The 22893-nt window shown below is 38.2% G+C and overlaps 1 non-coding gene across 1 annotated transcript; it reads right to left on the minus strand.

Annotated features, from left to right (window-relative positions):
• Window positions 1-282: 282 nt before the first annotated feature.
• LOC104323182 (uncharacterized) lies at window positions 283-3682 on the minus strand. Its single transcript, XR_011323277.1, has 3 exons — window positions 3582-3682; window positions 1087-1178; window positions 283-536 (listed from the first exon to the last, which is right to left on the minus strand). It is a non-coding gene; the product is annotated as an uncharacterized protein (transcript).
• Window positions 3683-22893: the final 19211 nt, after the last annotated feature.

Genomic DNA, 22893 nt, shown 5'->3' on the forward strand with positions numbered 1-22893 from the left:
TAAATAGCAACACTACACTGTCTCCTTCTTTGCTGTGGGAGCAACTCACAGGCTGAAATATCCAGGCACCTGGTTCTGAAGTGGTGGAGGCTGCTGGCAGGGCACTACCCAGCAAAACCAAATCTGCAAGTAACACGGGGAGCTACCTTCTGCCCTAGTAGCTGGTGTGCCAATGTTATGTATCATTGCTGAAGGTGAGTTTTTGCTTTTTTGTATCTTTCCTGCTACTGGTGGGAGAGATACCTGTGAATAAAGTCTGAGCTAACACATCCCCAAGGCCAAAGGGGCATAGCATCTCTTTTCTTACTTTCTAATTTAGGAGGATGACCTAACAGACTGAAAGCAGGATGGATGCTGGAGTTGGTGAGTGGCTAGTAAGGAGGACTTGAGAGAGGATCATTGGGAAGGACACCTGGTATCAAACTAAATGAAGCTCTTTTGGGGTCTTGAAGAGTGACAGAAGTGCTGGTGACTGCCTTCTGGGTGGCAGAGGTTTTCTTACCTTCAAGCCAGTATGTTACCATGTCTCCTTTCCCCTAAGGAAGAAAATGAGTCACAGGGTTAAAATACTACCCATAATTTGTTTAATAACCTTCTTATTACAACTCAGAGCTAGTCCCAAAAGGACACTGATGTGCCTGTCAGCCATTCTACATACAGGACAACTGAGGTATAAAACTTTTCCTTAAAAGATAGCAGCAGCACTATTGATTAAAACAATGCTTTGAAGTCCCATCCAAAACTGGGCCCAGAAGCATGTTAGTCCTCTTATGGAACTCTTATGATGATTTCTGATGTCTCTGAATGACCTTTTTTGATTTCAAGCAGTTCTGACAAAGTGACATGCCACACAGTAGTTCCAAGTTTGGCTAAGTCCTTCATCTCTGAATTATCAGGGTTGTCCCATGAACAAGCCCATGGAATTTGTCCTGGTTTAAAACTTGAGCCTGCTCTCTTCAGGGACAGGAAATAGACTAACCCAAGGACTCTGAGACATAGAGGACTGCATGGGTTAAAACTGAGGGACTCCAGAGTACTTTCACACTCTCCTCTCTGAAAAGCTGAGTATAAATGTTGCATACACACCTTGACTTGTAAATTCCCTCGGCATACTAACACATACTCTCCAATCTGCTCCAACAGCTGGTATGCACTTGAACTGCACTGTATTTTAAGAGCTGGAAAGAGAGACAATTGTCATTTTATCATAATAATTTAAACATCTAATCTAAGACATAATCTAAGACAGACCCATCTGCCTCTGTGTCTCAAAGACTTCAAGACTCATTAATGAATGCCGCTTCATGTTTTTCATGTCTTTGCTTTCATTCCTCTGTTATTTGAAATGTTCACAGACAAGCTCCAGTATCCCGGCCTCTTTGTGAGAGCATCTCAGGACAAATATGTGGCTGTCAACAAACACTACTCTTCACATCCTGCATCTAATATTATTTGTCTACTCTTCATACCTGCCTGGCTGGAGTTACTGACGAGCACCCTTTTCATCTTGCAAAGAAAACCATACATAGTTCTACCTCATGGTCAATAAGGAGCCAGAGCTTTCTTTGCACATACAGTTCTCAGCAAAGTCTAAACATTAAAAAAACTGGCATCCTTGCTCTGCCTCCAAACCTGTAAACAAAAACAGGGGGACAAAACCCTCTCTGACAAAACCAGACAATATTAGCATAATTCTACTATCTTTTTTTCTTACACAATGTGATTTTTCCTCTGTTAAGAATTTATCTTCCTGTAAACACTGGCTGTCTTGCCTTCTGCAAATGATGGAGGAAGGACCAAGGAGGAGGACAGATAGATAGAATAAATTCTGAATACTCCTACTTTTGTCCAAAAGGAAAATCTTGCCAAAACCTGGAAAATTACCAAAATATCCTTAGGGATTTTTTGCCTTTATCATTCTGCGACACAGAGTAAATCATTATGCTTCTTTGTTTGAAAAAGATCCCAGATGACAGTAGGGCTGGCTAAGATTGTCCTATTGATTTTTCTTATATCAAAAAATGATGGGTTTGTAGGTCCACTTTTTCTTTTTAAAATGTTTTTTATTGAAAGTCTCAAAATATTCCCTGTAGACCAGGAAATATATGTTTCAACATATCCAGATACATATCTCTGAAATAGTCTTTCCAGTAGATACATGATATTTTAACTGGTAATCCTGCTTGGGAACAAGACACTGGCACTCAGATTCCAGCTGATAGCAATTTTAATTTACATGACTAGTAATTAATTAACCTATTTTAAAGTGATCATCTTAGGGTTAAAGTATGTTAATGTAATTTGAGATCCTCAAAGGTACTGGCTGGAAAAAGAGGGAGATAAAAGAAAAGCTTAAAAGATAAGAAGCTCTGTCTATATACTTAAGTTCATAGTGTTGATGTGCCATATAAGAAATAGACTGACATACAGAGCAAAAGATGAAATATGAAGAATGACGAAAGCAGATTTTGAAGGCATTAGTTTTAAAGCAGTTCAGATGAGATGATAGAAGGAGCCTGAAAGGAGGAGATGGAGAAGGAAAAGAGTTATCTGGGAGACTGACAGAAGGAAAATAAATTTATATGTGTTCCACTCAGGCTAGTATTTGCTTTGGAAAAATGTATAAAATAGTGAGAAGGAATGGATCATGGTTGATTCTCAAATTCCCAGGCTAAACCTTCAAAGCCATAATGTAAAACCACTCCTCTGCCTTTCTGCCTTACTTTTAGTGGGCCATAATAGATTTTGAAAGCATCACTTTTTATGATGAAATTAAACTTGAAAACACCTTGGATTTTGCCTAATTCAAATCCATTTACAAAGCATTGCAACATGTGCCATAAAACTATTCAGCTTCATTTCATGAATGAAAGAAACAAAAACAAGCCACCAAGGTTGTTTGACCTTGAATCACTCCCTCATTCTTCTTTTTTTTTTCTTTTCCAGTTCTTGTAGATCGGGCTAAAATATTTCAGAAGTTGAGGTTCAAATGCTCATACTGGCTAAAGACGAAGCTTGTTAACAAAACATGGAGCTCTTATGTCCTGGGAAGAAGTGACAGTGAGGATATCTCCACTATTTAATCATTAGAGATTCCTGCGTAATCTCTTTGCTGGAGGACATATATATATAATCTTCTATACTGGTTAAAGACAGACACAGCTCCCATGGTGTCCTACCATCTCTAGTGTTCTCCATTACAGGAAGTTATCAGTGAAAGAGAGGAGTTATGAAAATATTTTTACTATAAATTCAGCTGGGTGGCAGGAAGGAATAGAAATAGCTAATATATCCACTTACCTCTCATTTTATCTGATTCTTACCTTTTTTTATTATAGAGAACCTCAAAGCCATGAAAATTCCTCTCTGAGACTTGGGGAATGAGGGGATCTTGTTACAAAGGTTGTAGAGAATATCACTGGCATAATTTGCCCATAGGCAGATTGGACCCAGAAATCAACACCCTTCTTACGGGACTTGCAGTCATTTGAACAGGACAGGACTCAAAACTCAGCATAGCATTTTTTTCAGAATTCATTAAGGGATGGTCAAAACCACATCTACAGTTTGTTCCTTGTTACCTTCACTGGTAGATTCCATCCTGGAAGCTGTGTTCACAGTATCTCCAAATAAACAATACCGTGGCATTTTGGTCCCAACCACTCCAGCTACAACTGCTCCTGTTAAAGAAAAGAAAACAATATATTTTGTGGTTTTAAATCACATAATCAGTCATACAACCTCATGGCTGCTTCCTACCTTACTTTATATCTCATTCATTAACAAGATAAAGACTGAGTATCAGTATGGTCTTATATGGATTATACATCTGACTTACAGATGGCTTCCGGAGCCATGGAGGGAATTGCAAAAGGGCATCAGAGGAGAATGGTGGGGGAAGTGATGATGGGATGGAGGTAGTGTGCAGGAGTTAAGGCACCTGCAGAATCATGTTTCAACACAACAACAGAATATTTTGAGGGGCAGTGAGATAGGAATGCTGCAAACAGGAGTTGTGCACACAACACTTAGTAATGACATGGAAAAGCAGGATGTGCTGGTTTTGGCAGGTTAGAGTTAATTTTTTCCATAGCAGCTGGTATGAGGCTATGTTTTGGATTTGTGCTGGAAACAGTGTTGATAATACAGGGATGTTTTTCATTGCAGAGCAGTGCTTACACAGAGTTGAGGCCTCTTCTGCTTCTCTCCCCACCCCACCAGCAAGTAGGCTGAGGGTGCACAAGAAGTTGGGAGGGGACACAGCTGGGACAGCTGACCCCAACTGACCATATGATGTCATGCTCAGCATATAAAGCTGGGGGAAGAAGGAAGGGAGGGGGGACATTCAAAGTTATGGTGTTTGTCTTCCCAAGTAACTGTTAAGCATGATGGAGCCCTGCTTTCCTGGAAATGGCTGGACACCTGCCTGCCAATGGGAAGTGGTGAAATAATTCCTTGGTTTGCTTTGTTTGCATGCATGGCTTTTGCTTTACCTGTTAAAGTGTCTTTACCTCAACCCACAAGTTTTCTCACTTTTACCCTTTCAATTCTCTCCCCTTCCTGATGTGGGGGGAACCAGTGGCTGTGCAGTGCTTAGTTGCTGGCTGGGATAAAACACAACACAGGAACAGGAAGTAACCTGCTCCTGCTGAAGGCAGAAAATGACTATTTTGATTCCCTCATGTCAGCCCCAGGGGAATTAAAATACAGAAGGTATGAGCTCTTGCTGAGACAATGTAAGCTGCTTAGTTTGCTGATTCTGGGCTGCACAGCACATGCCTAACTTTGGCTGGCTGTCAAGAAGAAGTTGCAATCACACATCAGCTTAGATCAGGGAGCTAGGAGTCTGAGATTGAAGGTTAGATCAAAAAGTCAAGAAGCAACTCATTATTTTGCAAAGAGAACAGCTGAAAAGGACAATTAACAGATACAGAATGGCAGTCCTCACTCACATCAGCAAAGGTACTGGGGTCATGTGATGTTTCCAATGTTGTATTCTGCATTGTGTTCCAAATATTCCAGGTATCCAATAATTTATTCTGTTGGGATGACCTCTATCAGGTCCCATGTCAAGAAATTAACTTCACTTTTAATGGAGAGGAAATGCCTATAGAAACATTTGTTAAACCAGAGAAGGACTCTTTTGCAGCCCTCAACATACCTGAATGGATTCCTGCTCTTATCTTTAGGAGCGTGTTGGGCTTATGTGGGATCTTAAAAGTCTTGCAGATGTCCAGAAGGTCTAAAGCCATGCTTGCGATCTCACCGGCATGAAGAATCCCATTCTCTTTGGGTACTCCCGACACCACCATATCTTAACACAACAATGCAACTGTGTTAACCTGTGGCATTACACACAGATTTACCAAAGGATGCTGCCTAAGTTAGAAAAAAGTAAAGCCCTATTCCATCTTATCCTGTGGCGCAATTTGAGCTGAGAAAGCCAGAAACGAATGAAGGATAGGGCTAAGGCTCATGCGTGTAGTTACGCTAACTATGAAAAATGTTGGATTTCCTGCTTACGTTTCCATAAGATTTATTCCTTCCTACCCTTTCTTCCTCCCTCCCTTCACTGAGGATGCTTGAAGTGGGACAGGTAGTGGCAAAGTGGCGGTTCAATACCTTTTGTCTTTGGGCAGATATTATAAAGAGAGACAATGATTCCTACTAGGCATTGTCTTATGCTTTCTGCACTGACTCTTACTGTGTAGGACAAAAGACTGGTCCCTTCAGGATCCCTCAGGTGCATTTGTTCAGGAATTTTATGCTCCAGAATGTGCTCAACCACTCCACAGAATAAAAAAAGGTGGGTTTTCTTTTCCACATCTCTTACAGGATTTCCTCTCTGTCTCATGCAAAAAACCTGCTAGATTCTGCTAGGTGTTTGATGGAACTTAGTTTTAATGGTAGTCAATCCCTAACAGATTCCCGTGATAGCAAATAGAAAGCCATTTTCCTAAAAATCCAAAAAGAAGAGGCAGAGAAGCTCCTACAGAGTATTAGGAGAGAGAAGGTTGTCATGGTCTTTACAAAAAAGAGAGAGATAATAAAGCTTATGGAATGGCACCTATGCTCCCATACAGAAGGTAAATTTTTAAGTTGTGTTCCTGTGAAACAGAAGTTGTCAACCGGGATTAATCTGTTGCCAAGGTTTAAAGTCAGACCTTATGAGACGTAGGAACTAAATAAACAGCAGCAGTAGTTTACTCAACTCATTTGTCCCATCCACAACATTCATCAATTGTAGAAATGATGAAAGGTATGCAGGAAAATGTTCCTAAAGTTTGCTAGGGCTCTGCTGGAACTTCTCCCCTATTTGTTTTTTGTGGTCTTCCCAGTGGTAATAAGATTTCCAATTCTCCTTCATCTGTTCTTCCTTGCCACCAAGTCAGTACCTATCCTGGTGAAATACCCATGACCCATCATTGTCCACAGCTCGAGGAACTTACAGGCATCTCCTATTGTCTCCACCTTATAGACATCATAGTTATCTATGATTTCATCAAAAGTGGTATAAAGCTTGTTCAAGAGATCTACCACTTGGTAAGGTGTGCTGCTGCTGGACAGCTGAGTGAAGCCAACAATGTCGCTGTTAAAACACAACAAAAAGAACATACTCATCCACTGTCTTGACCATTGCAGATTGGTAAACCTAAACACATAGTAATAATTTCTCAGTGGAACTACCTCAACCCTCTCTTTTTCAGTATTTCTTTCACAAAGGATCTTACAGAATAGTTTTGTCTTCAAACATTTACTTAAACTGAAAACAGACTCCTTCCACTTAAAAGGACTGTCTGACTTAAGTCTTTTTGCTTACCAATGCAGTAAACCATTTTTTACAGCTAGACTTTAATCTGCAACAGACTAAGTACTCTTCAGGTTTGGGTTATGTACAAATGAAAAAAAGGGAATATCTGTCCATTTATGACAAGTGAAGATATGCAATTTGTATGTTGCTTCATGCACACATAACAAGTCAAAGACTGTAAAGCCATGTGGATTCTAAGGATAGACAAGTTTCCTTTACACAGCTAAATGCTGGAACCTTTAGTTAGGCCTATCTTATGAAACACACATGCATGTGTGTGTAACACACATAAAGTGACATGTTGCTGTGTGTTAGAGCTCCACAGTAATCTCATTTTTTATTTAAGTAATTGTAATGAAAAATGGAGACTTGTGCAAATTTTGAAAGGCACTCATTTGCAGAGTCAAATGTTGCCACCTGGTACAATAAATGACAGTTTAGATAGAAACTCTGCACTCAGTTAGGAGCTTCATCTCCACTAGGAGCCTAGAAGTTTCTTCAGTAGGAGTCAGTTCTAGTCCTATCTTTCATTTTTGTTTACCTGAAAAAGATGGTGGCACTTAAGTAACTTTGTGCTTGTGCATGTTTTCCCTGCCTGAGATCATCTGCTACTTGCTTCGGCAACATACCTATTGTAGAAAGTAGAGCCTTGTTACTCTTTTGACATGGATAAAAGCAGACAATAAACAGAACATGTTTGTTTAAAGGTATAAAAGCAATGTTCATAAATGTGAAATATTCCGAAGGTGAAAGCAGTCTTTAGCATCAAAATCTGCTCTGCTGTAATGTGAGAATTCACAGTAAATCTCACTGATAACAAGTCCAGATTTTTCAGATGACCCATAACTTTTAGTTCAAACTGACCAGGATCCATACATTCCAAGTCAGAGTAAGGTTAGATTCTAATAGTGTGACTTGTGATATTACTAACTCTTTCTTTGTCAACTCTTTGCTAGTGTTTTCTTCCTGTGTTAGGTTTGTTTACTATGTCTTCTCTGATTTTTTTGATCTTCTTTCTTTCTCCTATTTTGCACTTTCACAGCCTTTTCCTTTTTCTGCCCTCTGTGCTATACTTGTTCCTTTATCCTTTTTTTTGTGGAATTCCAGAAGATACACTGCCATCAAAAGTAACCTCAGTCCGAAAGCAATTCCCCATTTTTTATAACTATACAGAAGGATTGCCAAGCAAGATCAAAGTGAGAGCACTATGGATTCTGGAGTCATAGCTCTCAGAGGAGTGCACTGATTTTTAGGGGAAAAATATAAAAAGTAGCTAAATATCTTTCCAGCTTTGCAAGGAACAAGTATATTAATTCATTGCTAACTAAATGTTATCTATTAAATAATCAACTATCAAAGGGTTTCTGTTTGTAATTAGACAGTTAAAATCAGATTATTATTATTGAGAAGAATATGCAGTATTTTTGCTGTATGACTCACTATATAACAGACGATCAGTCTTCTGTTTTTCGTGCATTAAATCCTGGGTTCTCTCAGAAACCAATATCTCCAGATGTTTGCTGTATTTCTCCATCTAAATAACATTGACAATTGCATAAAATAATCTGTTTACTGAAACAGATTCATAGTTGGATAGGATTTAAGCATTTGAATGATTCTGTTTTGAAAACATTCAGATAAGCAAAGGCTCAGGTCTGAGATGATAGCTAATTTTTTCTTACAAAATTCAAAGATCAGATTTCTCTCTAGGTAAATTTATGATTCTGGATTTGAGATTGTTGCTTACACGTAAGAGGGCAGAAGCCAATTCCAGACTTTTCAAAGTCTGTGTAAATATTAGGGGTCAAATCCAATGCAGAGACCAAGCTGCAGACATGGATTAAAATATTTTACCAAAACAAAATGTATCTAAGTCTCAATCTTCTGTCAAAGACTCACAATGCTGTTTTGTAGACTATCCTGCTATGCTATACTATGCTTTTTACATCCTTGCTCTGTGTGAGACAACAGGCTGTGGAGGCAGGAGTCTTTTTTTTCTGCTGATGGGCTTAAGATACTCTGCTCAAAATGCATCTGTAAACATGCTATTTGTGGCTTGCAGGGATTCTATGCCCCCAGTACTGTAAGACCACCACCAAGCCACTGGAAAAGGGGAATCTAGTTTCCTGCAAGTACATTAAAAACCAAATATTTCACTGAAGAAACAAAAGTGTTCAGCCCCAAAGAAGCTGAGAAATTTAAGAAAAACTGACAGAAATTGAATGAGAAGGAAAGCTGGGTCTCAAGCAGAACTGCAGCTACAATCACCCCACCAGAGGTGAGTGAATGACTGGATTTCATCATCAAACAAGGGGTACGAGATCAGAAAACAAACCTGAAGGATAGAGGTGAAAGTTACTGCAGGTGAGCAGATTGACTTAGAATTGATTAAAAAACTAAAATTACCAGAGTCATCATCATGTCAACAGGGCTAACTTTATTAGGATTCATCTTGTACAACATTTTCTTGACTTGTTCAAATGTAGGCCTTTGGGCTGGATTATTTTTTCTGCACCTTCTGATTAACTGCAGCAGGGAAAGAGAGTGAGAAAAGCAAACAGCCTTTTGTCATTCCAAGCACAGGCAGTGTTTCTAATTAATACTACTATTTTCTTGATGCAAACTGTGGATAGGAAGCCCTATTTGCAGCTGGTAATAAGTGGCAGAGCTATACTGAGGTCTCTGGAATTCTACAGATTTATGCTGAATGAAGAATGTTAGTTCACAAAAATGCTGCTGCGGGAAATCATGAATTAGATGCTTATGTTCCTTCTGCCAAACACTGCTTAAGCTCTTGTCTTGTGCTTTAATTCAGTGTTATGCTGTTGGAGTCACATAGTGTTTTCAGAGGACTTGTCTGTACACAAAATTCACAAAAGATTAAAAACTCAACTACTTAAGAATGTTAATTCCTGACTAAAATACAGTCCTGCTTATGAGAAGTTTGTTACATTTATGTTGCTACAAACCACCAAAGGTGAATTATATAGCTCTTAAGCTGAAACAAGGATGCTGCAATCTTGTTCGGATTTAATTGAACTGGGAGGTGGTGTACTTTTTTTTATTAGGCCGTTTGAGGCTACTGAACACATAGACCTTTTGCATGACAATCAAACCAAACTCATACTTTGCCTGAACACATACTTCACTATTTGAAAGTCCTTTGCCAGCAAGCTAAATAGACATTACTACTATAAAATATGTATAGAACTCAACACTTTATAATAAAATGAAAATGCACAAAAATCAATGATTGAATATTAAAAATGTCATTTATTACACTGACAATTTAAGGGGACAACTGAAACTTTCAATTTGTCAGAAAGACAGTTTTTTTATTAAGGGCATTAAAGCATTTCATTATGCCTTGTTTGAGATGTACTTTTGGACTTCTGGGTTGTTTACATTCATCAAAGGTAGTATTGCCATAAAACTTCTGTGACATGTCTTAAATTCACTTTAATAAAGAATTTTTGTACACAATGTTGTATCTTACTCACCTCTATGTAGTCTGTGGGACATGGGCAAGAATTCTCAGCCGTTCCTGAAATTAATTCTGCCAAAGGTGGGCACCAAGAATATTCAGCTGAATGCGCATCATCTTTCTAGAGAAAAAGTGATTAAACAATGTTGAAACAAGTGGTGTGGTTTTCATACCATCCATTGAAATATATTACTATAATCATCATTACTTTTATGATGTCCTCCCTATCATGTCCAGATCAGCTTTTTTACCTGAGTACAAGGAAAAAAAAAAAAAAGTATATAACCCAGTCTAAACTGGGTGGCCTTGTCGAAAAGCTTTTTAATGGCTGAAAGAGTTTAATCTGAGTGTTTATATGAGGTAAACAACTTTTGAAACAAATTAATAGCTGGCAAGATATTGGGAAACTTTTGAGAAACCACAAGGCCTACATTGGTCTATTATCACAAATGGTCAGAAATGGAAGAATGGCAGTTTCAGGTCTTCGTTGTTAGAATTCTTGTTCAGAAAATTATTTCAGGCAGAACATTGCTACATATTCAGAACATCTGGTTTCAATGTCAAGGTGCATTTTTTTGTGTTTGCCATTTAGCACTGACAAGACGTGCAAAGAAGACATTTTCCTTATGGAGAGCAGCTCATTTGCTCTTCTAGCATATTCTTACCACTGCAAGACTCCACTGAAAGGGCCTGTGCATGGCAGGAAAGGGAAGGAACAACAGGAGAAACGGGAAGATGTTATGGCATATCTTCCCCCTCCACCCCCCTGCCATTAAGCCTCACAGAGCTAACCAAAATGCAATTTTGGAGCTACATTATTTTTGTCATACACTCTTCTTCAAAGTCCTGAAGGGAAGTCTGGTAGATGCATGAGGAAGCCCTGATTGCATGTTCCATTGGAACTGAACTTGCACCCACAAAATCAAAAGGAAAATGCATGCTCAAAAAATAAATCAAAGGTGCAGTTACTCAGAGTTTGGTTTGTATGTTTAGCAGAAACAGAATCAAAGTTGTCATGCAAACTTCAAAGTTAATTTTTACTTACTGGCATAGGGTCACTTCTTGTGGCAATTTCTAGTAGAATGATGGCATAACTGCAGAATAAAAGCAAACCAAAATCTTAATGAAATAACAGTTAATGGAGTCACTGATTTTTTCTTTCCATGATTTCTTATTCTTCCCTATTTTGTGACTGAAAGCTCAGTATCCCAAAAGGAAGGAAGGCAACAGTGCTGCTTTTACTACTCTGTGCTTTCAGAGATCTGTCACTGATCATTTCATAGCAGCCTCCTCTCACAGTTATCAGTCTCAGAGATGAAGCTTTTGAGTTTGATGAGCAAAGCAATTTTCTCTGGAAGAATTGATGGAATCCAGAGGGGATATGTGCAGGGACTTACATGATACCTACCAATTAAACATATAGGGCAGGTTTGTGCTGTAATCAATGGGTGGAAGTAGGTTCATCAGCTGGAGGAGTGGCTTCTTTTCTGCATAGATCACTGTTCTGGAAAATCTCCATAAAGTCAATGATGAGACAGAGTAGATCTTTTACAGTAAGCATTTTTGCTCATTCTTTCTGAATTTTATTTTCATCATCACCATCTTCTGTAGATGAACCAAGGTCAAACACATTCATCAAGGGCAAAGCATGGAAAAAATGGGGTAACAACTGGGTATTCAGTCTCCTTATTGAGCTCACTAGAGATCTTTTAGAACAGTGATGTCTAAGAAGCCAGCACCTCCTCCAGCCAGCAATCCTGATAAAGATGCTCTTGCCTCTTTATGTATTGAAACTGTGTAATAATTAACTCCCTGCATGCATCTCTACTTGATAACATTTATTTTAATGGGGAATACTGGTTTGCAATCTGTTGTATTGCTAATGGTTGCTCTGTTCTGTAAGGCATTCTAGGTGTATAATGGGTTATGTCTGTCTATCATTCAGTCCACTTGTGGACCACCACTAGCAAATAGAATAATGCATACAAAACATGCTGAACAATGCAGAAATTAATCTGATTAGATTTTTATGTTAATTTGGGGTTGATTTGGTAGTAGAAAGGAATACCAATCCTGGTGAGAGAGCAAAGCTGAAACAGATTTTCAAGGACACTAATTAGGTCATGGTAACTCCAATAAAGCAGTATTGATTTCATTCAGCTTCAGCAGCACTGCTCAAAAACTGCCCCTAACATAGTGGATAGTGAAATTCACATAACTATTACAAATCAAGAGCAGCCAATCTAGGAGAAACTGTGACTGGAAACAGCCTCTTCAGCTCAAACAGGAGCTGCTTTCATGCTCCTGTTCTCATTTCCATTTTAGCTTTCCCATCTGACCAACACATTCCCTGGAGAACTTTAAAAGCAAGTGATTCATCTGTAAAAGCACACAAAATTACAAGTCCCACTCCTGCAGTTTCTACCTATTTTTTATTTGGGCCACACCTTCAGGAATAGTAATGGAATTTTTGCACAGATAAAAACTGAAGATTCCAAGACTGGGACATTGCTCCCTGGCCAGCAAGCCCACATACATGTATCAGGAAGGGTTAGCAGCTGCTCATATCATCAAACACAAACTGCGTTAAAATGCACATTATGAAGAATAGCTCGGTTAAAAAGACAACCCTTTCAACGCTACAGGGTGCATCTCTATCTTTCTTCCCTGACTGCATGTTGCTCTTCTCCCTTTTCTGATTTCGTCTTTTAACTGCTTTTTCTTTTTTATGAAGAAAGGATTAACTGCAGTATAACAAAAGAAGACCTGGACACTGCAGACATGGGCACTGAGAGCAAGATAGATTCAGCAAGCATTCACTGAATCTGTCAAAAGTTCATTGTACTCATCATTGATATGAGCAAATCAGCTAATATTTTAAGGGGAGTCCTTGGCAAGTAATGGCTTCAGGAGGCCAGGTTGACTGCAAAGTCAAGTAATGGTATCTAGCCTGAACAGGGGCAAAGTGTGAACCAGACAAGCACCAAGGAAATGTTTTCTGGAATGTATTTTGGCTGTGGAGCAATGATAAACTGCAACACATAAGATGATCCTAAAATTACTGCTTAGTTGCAGCACAGTACTTTCTAAGACTAGTCCATGTTGAAAAATTAAAGACCAGCTCAGGACAAATGACAATAGCCAGAAATATCAACACAGTGACAAACTGCCTTTAGCTGAGCTATTTTCAAGCAAATTCTAAGGGCATGTTTAAACCTATAGATAAAAATACTACTGAGACCTCAAATTCTTGCTTACATAATCTGATAGAAGGGATTATCATTAATAATGTTGTAGCACATTGTATATGCATACATTTCTTTATAAGCAAATAATGTGCATTAAACCAGTAAATCTTATGTATAAAATCATGTCTTCAGTTCATATAATTTTTAATTAATCCTAATTGAAAAAAGAGGAAGACTTAAACTACATTCTTTGTTTCTGCAACTCATTTTTCAATAAAAGCCCCATAACAGTCACTTAAGGCAGTAAGTATTTGTTGTGGCCTAGAGCAGGCCAGAGGAAAAGTCAGAGCTTTTGATAAAAGGCAATAATAGCTATTCTTTGGTAAAGGTTGTCAATAAACAGTGCTAATAATCATGCCACCTTCTGCTCAACTGTGTTGCACTATCAGCATTTCAATCTCTAATTGAATTCCAGTTCTTTACATTCTGCTAGCTACCAAAGTCCCCAAGATAAAGAAGACTTCTGCTGGGCTGGGAGTATAGCAAACAAAAGTAAGAGAAAAGGGACACAAAGCATCTTGTAATACCATTCTGCATTCTCCCTTTTCAAATGCTTTCAGCAAACTATTGGGAATAAGCAGACAGAGGAAGTATTGTTAGGAAATAGAATACACCAAGAACACAGTGATTTTCCTATTTAATACAGAAAATTCATGTGCGAAACAAGAAATAAAGGTAGTTTTTTTAAAAACCTAGTTAAATGACTTTTTCATTGCATTATTATTCTCCAAAAATTCAATTGTAATCCTGCTTATCTGAAAAGCAGTTGGATAGAATCTATCCATCACTGGCAAGGCTAAATCTAATAGCCAAATAAGCCATTGCAAAGTGATCTCCTATAAAGGAGATCCTTTTCCTTTTGAAAGGAAAGGGATAGAGCTATTCACTAGTGCATCCATCTCCTTTCCCTACCTCTATTTTTCCTCTGCAAACCAAATATTGTCACTGTGCGTGTATGTAGCAAAATAATGTATTGACACTAATTATAGAATTATGGGATGCATATGTTCATTATGACATCCTGAAAAATTGATGCTATTAAATTTTATGTTGAAAATAATCTTCTTCATAAGAAGCACAACAAAAAAGGATTACTAGATAATACCAGATCTTTATACCTTTTTTATCTACCAGTCCAGAGTAACTCTTCATAAATTGTTAGACTAACTCTGCATTTACATAATGTCAGTGAATTCAGTATTTGAAAGAGAAGATCCTATCTATGCTGTTCTGTATTCTAGAATCAATCCTTTTTAAAATATATGTGGGGTGACCACAGAATTATACTGAGCCTAATTGTGAATAAAGAATACTCAACTTGAGATGAGATTAAGTGCGAGAAACAGGAAAAGTTAACTACCTGTAGATGTCTGTCATGGAATTGGGTTCAAAGTCTGAAAGGGAATGTATTTCAGGAGCTGTGTAAATCTGTATCAAATGCTGCCGGTAGGAGCTTGACCCCTCAGGAGAATCTTCTTTTCTGTATGACTGCAAACCATAATCTAACATGCAAGAAAACAGGAAGCAAACTATTCAGTGGGTACTCCTCTGAAACATGTGCATTAGTAGACAGTAACACAACTAGTCTAAAGGAATTAATTTTCCCTATTTGAAATACATATCCTAGTCTAAAAATAGTGTAGGCCTGGTGGTCTTGTCCCTCTAAACCAATTGCAAATATAGGATCTGGAAACCAAATATTTGGGTGAGTCTGCATGACAGCAGGAAAGTTGAACTACACGGCCCTTCCAATCAGAATTATTTTATGATTTTATAAAATTATATTCAGAGAATAGGCTCACTCAGTGCAAGAGTTAGCATGCAAATGCAGGTTTCTGTTCACTCATCCCCTGATCCTTATCTGTGGTGGAAGGTTGCTAGAGTAATTATAAGTTAGACAGACTAGAACTACTGAAAATCAGATGGTGGTCTTTACCTGCACACCACTAGCTTCAGAACAAAGGCAGCATAAATGTGAAACATCTTTGCAGTTATACTTTTAGCCTAACATAGAAGAGATTCTCAGTATGTGACTCAGCATCGGAGAGGAGGAAAAAACAACTGACTTCAGTTTTCTTTCTGATAATAAACAGCACTCTGCTGAGTGTATGGGAAGGCAGGATGCAGATGTCTGGTTTTGCCCGTAATGACCTCTAATTAAGATGGTCCTAGAGCTTCATTCTTTATGTTGGATGTCATTGGAGTTTTTCAAATAGCTCCCATACTGGTTATTTGTGAGGTTTGTTTAGCATTATTGCATGCACATAAACCATGAATATTTGAAGTCTCTACAATGCTACCAGTTAACTTCTGAACAATTTCACAGAGATCCCATTTAATTCAGAGGAGCTGTGCTAAGGTGATGCAGCTGATGTAATCCAACTACCTCCATTTTTTATGCTTTTCTCCAGAACAGGCTCTAAGCAAAGCAGGCAGTTCTGAAGGCAGCAGGATACTAAACAAGTTGGAGAAGCAGGCATGGCCCTGTGTAGGAGCCTTAGTCATAGGATGAACAATTGAAAGACAAATCTGTTGCTGCTGTTTTTAAGATGGCTGTGGGTTATAGAGTGTGATAACTACTTTGGGGAGGAAGTAGAAAAGATGATCATTGCTTTCATTCCCTTTGGAATGAAACTAAACTAAACTAAACTAAACTAAACTAGATTCTCCAGTGTTTTTCCACAGGCTGTCTTCCTGTACCAGGAGCAGACCAAACCGATGGCTCTGTCTCTGGGAGAATACAATTCAGTTTTGTGTACAAGACTGAAAAGTTCTGAGTTGAGTCTGCTTTTCTCCATGAAACTACCTTGTGTTTACCAATCAGCCAGCATTATTCCATGTCTTTACAGCACTGTCCATGGCTCAGGTTTTCTCTCTGTATCAAAACTGAGAATGAGACAGTCTCTGCTCAGACTGATGTTGATAGAATCCATCATTTGTGGGATCTGATGTGTGCATCAGTGACACATTAAATGGCTTGACATGAGAATGTAACAAGAAACTTGCTTCAGCACAGGGAACTTCTAGTGAAGGCTGGTATAGTCAGCATTACCACATGAAACGTCAACATGGAGGTGCTTAGAAGGAGTGTTGAGTGTAACATCTATATGCATTGGTGGGTTAGCTGAACAGTTTTGAAATTTTGTTTCTTATCTTCTCTTTACCTGCAATTTTACAAACCCATCGGTCATCTATCACACAGTTACTAGACTTCAACCGTCCATGATACATTTTGTGGTGGTGAAGATAGGCCATTCCTTGTGCAATATCAGTAGCAAAAGAAAACCTGAAAGACAAAAGTCAATGAGCTAGTATTTCCACTAAACCTTCATACAAGAGTGGCTCCAAAGCTTACTGAGGTTGACAGAAAGCCTCTCTGTGACTACAATAGCTTTCAGTTTGTGTGCTTATTTTTCCAAAACACTTAAGGTGGGTTGCTGAAAGCCCTAAACTCCCAACTCAGTTGTCTGAGTCCACAGGTCTTTAGCCTCTTTTAAGACAGTTGAGTTTCTTCTAGAAATCCCCAGTACCTTTGTATCCTTGAGAGTACTTCCAAATGTTTACAAGATAAACAATTTTTTATTAACGTTCTCACTTGATTTGGAGGGTTTCCTCCCTTACAATCCTTTTCTTTGCTGAAGGCAAACATAAGGCAGAAGTAGAAAGAGTGTGCCAAGAAGATTATTCTCAAAAAACAATGTCATTGTTTTGTGGAAGTTTCATTGACAATGTGAGCTCAATTTCTGTATCAGTAAATATAATACTGCATTTGTAGTTATGCTAATCATTTCACCAATATGTGCTCACAAACAGAGATGCAGTGATTTTTAATTAAATGGAGATGCCCAAGATACTTAGGAACAAAATAAAGTTACATGGGAAAAAAGGTTTAAAAACAGCTTTTCAGTACAACTAGAGGTGGATTGAAAAGTCACTGGCTTAGCATGACCAGCGCTAAACACATGATTGCTCAAAAATCCAGAAGACAAGTTGGGTTGGATATTTGAATTTGCTTTCTTTCTTTCTTCTTCATTCTCTCCATATCACATTGTAGGCCTGACTATCCAAGGACTTTATCTAAAATTAAAATCTTGTCCTAAACAGCACATAGCACAGTTTGTGTCACGTAGCTTTCCAAAATTTTTTTTCTACCTGAAGCCCCAGTTCAAAGGAATGTCTTCATTGAGTAGAACATCACTCAGGCTGCCTTTGGGGCAGTACTCTGTCACAATGGCAACATTTGGCACTTCTATGCAACCTCCAATGAATTTGCAGAGATTGGGATGGTCAAGTTCCCTGTGAAAATGAACAGAAATCACAACACACCAGCAGTTTTCATGGATGTCCCTCCTGCTTTTTGTAAGGTAACTGGAAGACCAAGTCCTTGTCTCACAATATAGACAGAAAAGTAAAACTGGCGTAAGGAGATTTTGATCTGGTGTTAAAACAAAGTTTGAAAGAAAGAGGAATATGAATTTACAGTCACATTTGGACAGATTGTAACCCCTGTAACCCCTAAAGAACCAGCATAAAAATGGAACAACATAGACTTCTCAGGTTTCACTTCTTACCTCACTTGCTTTACTTCTTTACGTATGGATTTGGACAGCGAGAATGCCTTCTTTGTTATTTTCTTTATGGCCACTGTTCTACCATCACTGAAACAGAATGAAATGCTGTTCACAGAGTTTTAGGCCAACTTCATAATCCATCCAGACTACAAAAATGGGCTGGATTTTTTTTCTACAGTGGGCAGCTTCATATCTCTCAAGATGAGGCACAGAATTTAAGCATGTTCGTATGTGGGTGTAAATCTGAATCTGAGTACATGACAGGCAACAAGGCCCTGTTTCTATGATAAGGGAAGAATTAGCATTTATATTCAAGCATTCTTGATCTGTGGGTGACATTTGGAACATATGAGGTTAGGGTCAGTTGAGGCAGTTGGATGATGGAATAGTATTATTACTACTACTACTTTACAGGAAACGTCAGAGCTAGTGAAACACATCCCTGCTATCCCTTGCTTCTGCCTACTGTTTTGGAGAACCACCACTGATATTTAACATCCTTTTGTTCTCATGGGATGAAGCATTCTCATCGATGAAGCAGCTGAGTTTGATAGACAGCAAAGCAATTTTCCATGGAAGAATAAAGGAATACAGTGGACATACATGCAGGAATTTAAGTGATACCCACCATATAAATACAGAGTATGGGGTCTGTGGTGTAGCAGATGTAGGTGCTTTGCCAATGAGACTGAATGTCCCATTCTTACATCTTTCACCCTTGATGAATGTGTTTGACCTTGATTCATCTGAGGAAGATGGTGATGATGAAAATGTCATAATTCAGAAAGAAGCAGCAAAAATGCTCACTGTAAAAGATCTGTGCTGGACACAGTGTCTCTCAATGTCACTCAGTGAAGTGGCTGCAATTTTCCAGAACAGTGATCTGTGCTGATAAGGCAGCTGCTTGCCCAGCCGATGATCCTAAGCTCCTCTATCCTGCAAATCATGGATCCTTCCCTGTGTATTCAAATGGTAGGTATTACTTCTATCTTCATATATGTTCTGTCCCTACCCCCTAATTGTAGTATTTTTATGGGAAAATTGTTTTCTGCATAGCAGGATATGGCTAAACTATTTGCTCGTATAGTTATATGATGTGCACCTTTATAATGTGATCCAGAGGTGAAATGGTCTGTATCTTCAGCCACATCAGCTGGTTTAAGGACAAGATTTCTAATGTGCTATTGTATAGGATGCTACTCTTTAGAGCAAAAAACCTAGCTGTGCTCTGCCTGCATTTTAGAAAAAAAGGCTGCATAAAAGCCTTGGTTACAAATATATTTGAACAGTAAGGGCCATTCATGAACAGATGCAAGACACATTATGCAGCCACAGCCTTTTAACAATTCCCCAAGAGAAAAGAAGAAATGACAACCAAAACAGAAGCCTGGCATGTAGGATATTCCACGGTCAGTATGAGGTACAGAAGTTAGGTGATGATACTAACTGACTGGATTTAGCCTAGCAAGAGAAATGGAAGCTTTTGTACTACCTATCAACAGTAAAGTGGCAAGAACCGGAAAGCAAGGTGAAACTATGGTGTAGTAGGTACTGCAGTAAACAAGTAATATATTGACTTACTATCTCCCAGTCTGGGTGAAGTACTGTTTCCTGGACACATTAGCAGCTGCTGTGCAGGAGCTCAGAGCAGTGATACAGCTGGCATCGGAGTCACTGTGTGCTGGAGGAGCACTCATCGTGCTTCCTGTTGCTGTCCGTACTACGTGATCTAAATGGGATGTGGGATGAGAAAAGGCACCAGAAGATGCATATTATTACCCAGCTAGAGACTCCAGAGGCAGAAAAATATAGCCAATTCTCCAAATCTTTGCATCTTGTCCGGTCTTGTTAACACTTAAGACAGAAAGCCATTGCTTGGAACGTGAGTGCTCCATAAAAAGTAAAAAAAGTTCCAGAGGTGATTCATTGCCAGAGATCTTTCCCACTAATCCCCGGGTTTCAGTGTAAGTTTCATATCTCTGTTCTTGGGATGATTAGCCCTTGCTGCTACTTAGATGACAAGGACAGAACCCAGGGAAGCAGAACAAGCCCTGTGCCATACTTTAACAAGTCTATTTGGAGCTCCTAGAAGACTGTAAAGTACAAGGATGTGGGAAGTGATTCTGACACTAGAGGGAAGTCAGAGAAAAGCAACAATACAGTCAGATGAAAAAAAAATCAATGATCCTAACTTCTGTTTTTTCACCTCTGTTGACCAGCTCAAGGTGACATCACACTACATATCATTTCACCATCTCCAGTTAAAACCCAGATTTAGCCAACTAGTCTCAGCATTGCTGAAACCTTTCAATTCTCCCTGGTATGAGTATCTAATAAAGTGTTGCTGAGGAAGTTCAGCATCTCACCTTGCATCAGGACTGCCATGTTCCCACACCACAGTATTATCCATATGCAGTTCAAAATTGCATTGACATTTGGAGTCTTTCTACGGCATTCCACCCAGAAATATATTAGAGATCCCTGAGATAGCTTTGAGAATAAGAGTGTACATATAAATATATATATATATATATATATATGTATATATATATGGTGCAATGCACCAAAAAAAGGAGTTATCTTGAAAAAATAAAGCAAATTTTTCACAGTACAGGCTACATACCCTGGGTATAGCACTGCTGATGTGTTTCAATTTAGATAACTGTACATTTCAGGCAACTATGGGTATTTCTGGACAGCTCTGTCCAGAGGATACATACTGTCTGTTTCCAAATCTCATCATATTATCAGTGCTTATTAACCTTAAGTTGTTAATTACCACTCCTAGTCTTAAACAGTATTGTTGCTTCATAGTCTCCTCTCCAAGAAAACTATGTCTTTCATCTTGGATTTTTCAAATTAATTTTTAATGTGTTATTTTTTGATCATGCTTCTAATTTCCCTCAGTCTCTTTCTATTGTTTATCTTCCTCTGTGATGTTTATGACCTCTTCTAATTCACTATCAGCTGAAAATTTTCTCATGTTTCTTTTTGAAAGACACTTCTCCTTGAGTGTTCCATTTCTGTTTTCACAAATCTGGATTGAAATTTGGTTTGGTTTATGTACTCAAATTAATTTCTAAACTAACATCTGTTCTTTACAGCAACGCGGATATCATATCAGCACTACACAGAAATTAATATTCTAGTCCAAAGCTGAAAGTCTTTCTACTATATAATAACACAAAAATGTCTTGACACTTCCACTAGCAACACAATGACATAACACAGCTACAGCAGACACCTTTCTAGCAATTCCTCACAGAGACAAAAAGTGAGAGAGTGTACACCAGCACAGACCTATCAACTTAAGCATTTTTCTACAGATTTACCCTTTCAGAGGGTCTAGACATTGTTTTCCTTCTGAATGCTAAAACAATTAACAGCAAAGTAAATAATATATACCTATTTTGCATGCAGCATAGTAAAGCATGTAATAATATCTGATTTTATTCTTAACATGTTTAATTAGAACCAATTAAATCATATTTTATATCCAGAAGGTAAAATGAAAAAAACTCTGGGCACAATGAATTACATTTTGCAGCAAGTCTGTCACAGATAGCATACACTGAGAGAACTGAAGATCTCATTATATACCTCATTATATGTGTGCAACTTAATGAGACCAATTATACAGAATGATACATCCACTGAAGCAACTGGAATTTATTTTGTCCAAGTCCAGAGGTTAGCTGTTTATTTTGGGATAGGCCTGTCTTTTTTACTTGACAAATCACCATAAAAAAGAAGGAAACTATTTAAAATAACTTTGACATCTAATGTTTCAATAAACAAAAATATCAGTGATCAGCTCACAGAGGTTACAGGGATGAAACTTTGGCTATGTCTTTTACAAATTGGTTCACCTTTTATAAGACCCTTAAAACATGAAGATGTATTTATGACTGATATTATTTCTCAACATGATTAAGGAAACTGATTGTAGTATCAAAATGACAAGTTACTAACCTTGTTTGATGCAGGTGAAGTCTATAATCCAGCTTTCATCCCAAAACATCTTTTGTTTCTGATATTGAAACCACTAAAAAACCCAATCAAATTAATTCCTGATGTAGCCTTACTTTCTTCAAAGGAATTAAACCAGAGATTATTCTTTTCAAATATGAAAGTTTATAAGTATCCAAACAAAGTCTGCTGTTTAAGCATCCAACATGTATCTTACAAGTAATATTAGAGCCAAGAGTATTAATAACAGGCTTAAAAGAAAACAGCATCTGATAAGTATCTTAAAAACTGTACAATCTATGTTCTAGAATCTAATTACATGTTATATTTTGCATTGGCTACAAACTCTCCATTATTGTCAATACTTCTTATGCACTACCTTTACATGTCAGCCTGGACATCAGATGAGTGGTTTACAACACCTCATGTCGCGGAAATGTCCTATGCTATGTAAATGCATGACACGAACACACTACATCCCAGCCCCAAGGTAAGGAGCAGTACATCTTATAACCTGTAACAGAATTAGTCCCCGATCCACAAATGAGGTCATGTTATGTCAAATACTCTAGTATAAAGAATATTAGTAGGGATTCTGTGGTTACTTTGTAAAGAAGTCATCAATCTAATAGCTGATTTCCTGTAGAGCTGACATGCAAAACTAACGTAGAAAGTGTAAATATATGCTTTCCAAAGAGGAGCAGCAGATTAAATTATGCAGTTGTTATAGCTGCAGTCAATGCCAAAATATCAAACCAAAGCAGAATTTTACCATCATTATACCATTTTTTATAGTGTGGAATTTAATAT

The sequence above is a fragment of the Haliaeetus albicilla genome, chromosome Z, assembly GCF_947461875.1.
Source record: "Haliaeetus albicilla chromosome Z, bHalAlb1.1, whole genome shotgun sequence".
Lineage (NCBI taxonomy): Eukaryota > Metazoa > Chordata > Aves > Accipitriformes > Accipitridae > Haliaeetus > Haliaeetus albicilla.